Source organism: Lucilia cuprina, chromosome 5, assembly GCF_022045245.1.
Source record: "Lucilia cuprina isolate Lc7/37 chromosome 5, ASM2204524v1, whole genome shotgun sequence".
NCBI classification, from domain to species: domain Eukaryota; kingdom Metazoa; phylum Arthropoda; class Insecta; order Diptera; family Calliphoridae; genus Lucilia; species Lucilia cuprina.
This window is the reverse complement of record NC_060953.1, coordinates 55,777,769-55,781,050: the sequence shown is the minus strand read 5'-3', so window position 1 is coordinate 55,781,050 and position 3,282 is coordinate 55,777,769. Positions and strand designations below refer to the sequence as shown.

At 27.4% G+C, this 3,282-nt stretch overlaps 1 protein-coding gene across 1 annotated transcript in view; it reads right to left on the bottom strand.

The window, feature by feature from the left end:
• LOC111678511 overlaps window positions 1-3,282 on the bottom strand; it is a 71,022-nt gene that overhangs the window by 16,390 nt on the left and 51,350 nt on the right. The gene's annotated exons all lie outside the window — the stretch shown is intronic.

Genomic DNA, 3,282 nt, shown 5'->3' with positions numbered 1-3,282 from the left:
AAACTAACAAACTAACAAACTAACAAACTAACAAACTAACAAACTAACAAACTAACAAACTAACAAACTAACAAACTAACTAACTAACTAACAAACTAACAAACTAACTAACTAACTAACAAACTAACAAACTAACAAACTAACAAACTAACTAACTAACTAACTAACAAACTAACAAACTAACAAACTAACAAACTAACAAACTAACAAACTAACAAACTAACAAACTAACAAACTAACAAACTAACAAACTAACAAACTAACAAACTAACAAACTAACAAACTAACAAACTAACAAACTAACAAACTAACAAACTAACAAACTAACAAACTAACAAACTAACAAACTAACAAACTAACAAACTAACAAACTAACAAACTAACAAACTAACAAACTAACAAACTAATAAACTAACAAACTGACTAACTAACGAACTATTGTAATCTTCTGAAATCATCATGCCTAAGTATTAATTAAAAAGATATACTAATGCTTTATGTAGAGAACTTCTTAGCATAGATTGTAATTATCTTCCTGTTTTTTTCCCGATTAGGCAAATTCACCCTAATTTTCCTTACAGATACATACGCTTACGTTAAAATGTGGGTGTATACCTACAGTGAGGTTGTTTTTTATGTTAATGTACAAGAGCGAACAAGAGGAGTGTTTGTATGCATGTGTTATTGTAATGACAAAATCAAACAATAGCAACATTAATAAAAGGAGGTTTGTTGCAACCATCATGCAACAATAAATGTTGATGATGTTTTTCCTCCTATGATCACACACCTTCTACTATTTATAATTTCGTTGTTGTCAGAAGCTGTTTGTTCTTTAATAAAGAAACATGGTAAATAACAATAGAGAAAATGATGAGAAACAATAGGAATTGTATACAAAATAGTAGTGCATTTAAAAGTAAAAATGTGAATAAAAAGATAATCAAACATAAATTTAAGAAGACATTTTAAGTAGTTGTTACTGGATGTAGAGTTTAATTATTTAATATATTGTTAAAGATAAGTAAAATGAATTTATTAGAAAAATATTTTAATTAATATATTCAAAACTTTTACTTCATTTCCTTCACTTAGAACATCATTATTCAATTACTCATTTAATAAAAATATTTTCTTTTATAGTTTGCTAACAAAAATGAAACTACAACATTTACACCAAAGTTCATTCACTTTTTGAAACTTTGCACAGATTCAACAATTTTTTTCTCAAAAATTTGCATCAAGTTTTTACAGTTTACAATATAAATATATTTTTATCACTTTCATTTATAACAATTTACTCTTGTGCTGTAACACTTAATATACATACTAAATACATATAAATATTTAAAAAGCCAGACAGTCTTTGTCTTAGTTTTATCTGGCTTTTTTTGAGCACAACTATGTCATCGTCTTAAATAGAGTTTTTATATTAATATTAACTAATTTCATCTTAACTATATTGTTTATTTAATTAATGACTCACAAGTGTCAACATTTCATTTGTGACTTTAATATATTTTTAATTAGCAATTATTATGATTAAGATTATAAGGTAAGAGATAGTGTAACATAAAATTTTTCATAATGATTATAGTGAAAAGTAAACAAAAGTTTTAGAAAATTTTGACATTTTTGAATGAAGGTTAAACAGATGTAATTAACTGCTTCAGCATAATATGAATGAAAAGGACATTTTATTTAAAGTTAAAAAAATATTAAAAAGTTCGAAACAAATGGAAATTGGTAAAAATTTTCGTATTTTCGTTAAAATTAAAGAAAATTCGCCTAAAATTTCGCATAAAAGGAAATTTATCGAAAATTTCGTGTAAAAAGAAAATTTATATAGAGAAGTAATATACTGAAAACAAGTGTTCTAAATTTGTTTATAATGAGTAGTTCAGATAGATATAGAGAAATAATAAAAAAATCACGTCACTTAGTGTCACAGTATACAACGTATGGACGGCCATACGTATGAGTTTTAATAGTAAATACAAATAATGTATGCGCCACGATGTAAATATGTAATAAAACAATGTCTTACGGTAAAAATACTAAAGTTTAGTAATCTGCTTAGAATCTGCTTTTTGCTTGCCGATAGATCTTTTCATTAGTTATTACGTTTACGCGCAGGGAACAGGTCGCAATGTTCATAATAATTTGATGAAATTTGGACGATGTAATTCAGCATTAAAAAATATTGTACATAAATATTGCAAAATAACATGTTGTCAAATCTCAATAGTTTAGCGAAGTTGGGCCTCCGATTGGTTATTGTTCTAGTCTGGTAGACGGGAGGTGGTGGGTTCGATTCCCACCCGTGGCACTGGTTAATGAGCGCACAACAGGCCCGATAGAGGCCTAGGTGTATTTCTTCGAATTTGATGTGCATACATCCTTTTAAAGTAACTAACTAGCGAAGTTGGGATTCGGAATAGCCCAGATTTTATGCCACACATGAAAAATGTTCAAAACGTTCATGGACTTCATTGCACTTTTGTTATTACGACATGGCTATGGTTATTACAAGATCAGTCCACATTTGCCTCAGGAATCTATTTTATAAAGGCTTAAAAATAAATTTTGAGGCTAAACTATAAATAAATATGCTAAATTTGGCTTTAAGAAAGCATATTCTGCCAACAATGCTTTTAATGTAAATAGTTTAAAATTAAAATTTTAAAACTTTTACTATATTGCTAACTATAAAAACATTTTAATACCTTAACACATGTTGCATTGTGAGAACCTTGTTAGTGGTCTATTTTTAACAATATTTATTAAAATTATTTGTGTCCTATTTTTAATTGGTTTTGAAGTACACCATGTGTAACGTTTATAATTTATATTGAACTTTGTCCATTAACAAACGACAATAGAAATGTATATAGAAACTTTTACCATAAATAATTATTACACATCAACTTTTATATGAAAAAGTTCTCTCTGGAAAAATAGCTGTAAAAAGGTGAGTTAAATATAAAAATGTAATGAAAGTTTTTAAGCCTATTATGTTTATAAATTAAAGGGTATTCAGGTACAGCAAAGCAGTATGGAAGTTCTATTTAGAATAATTTGAGATCTATAAAACAGCATCTGCACTGCCACCGTATACCACGTTAATAGGCAAATTTTAAAAAGTAAGATACTTATAAATTTACATGTTTTGATGTTCAGTTCAGTTCAGTTCAGTTCAGTTCTAGTTCAGTTCTAGTTCAGTTCTAGTTCAGTTCTAGTTCAGTTCTAGTTCAGTTCTAGTTCAGTTCTAGTTCAGTTCTA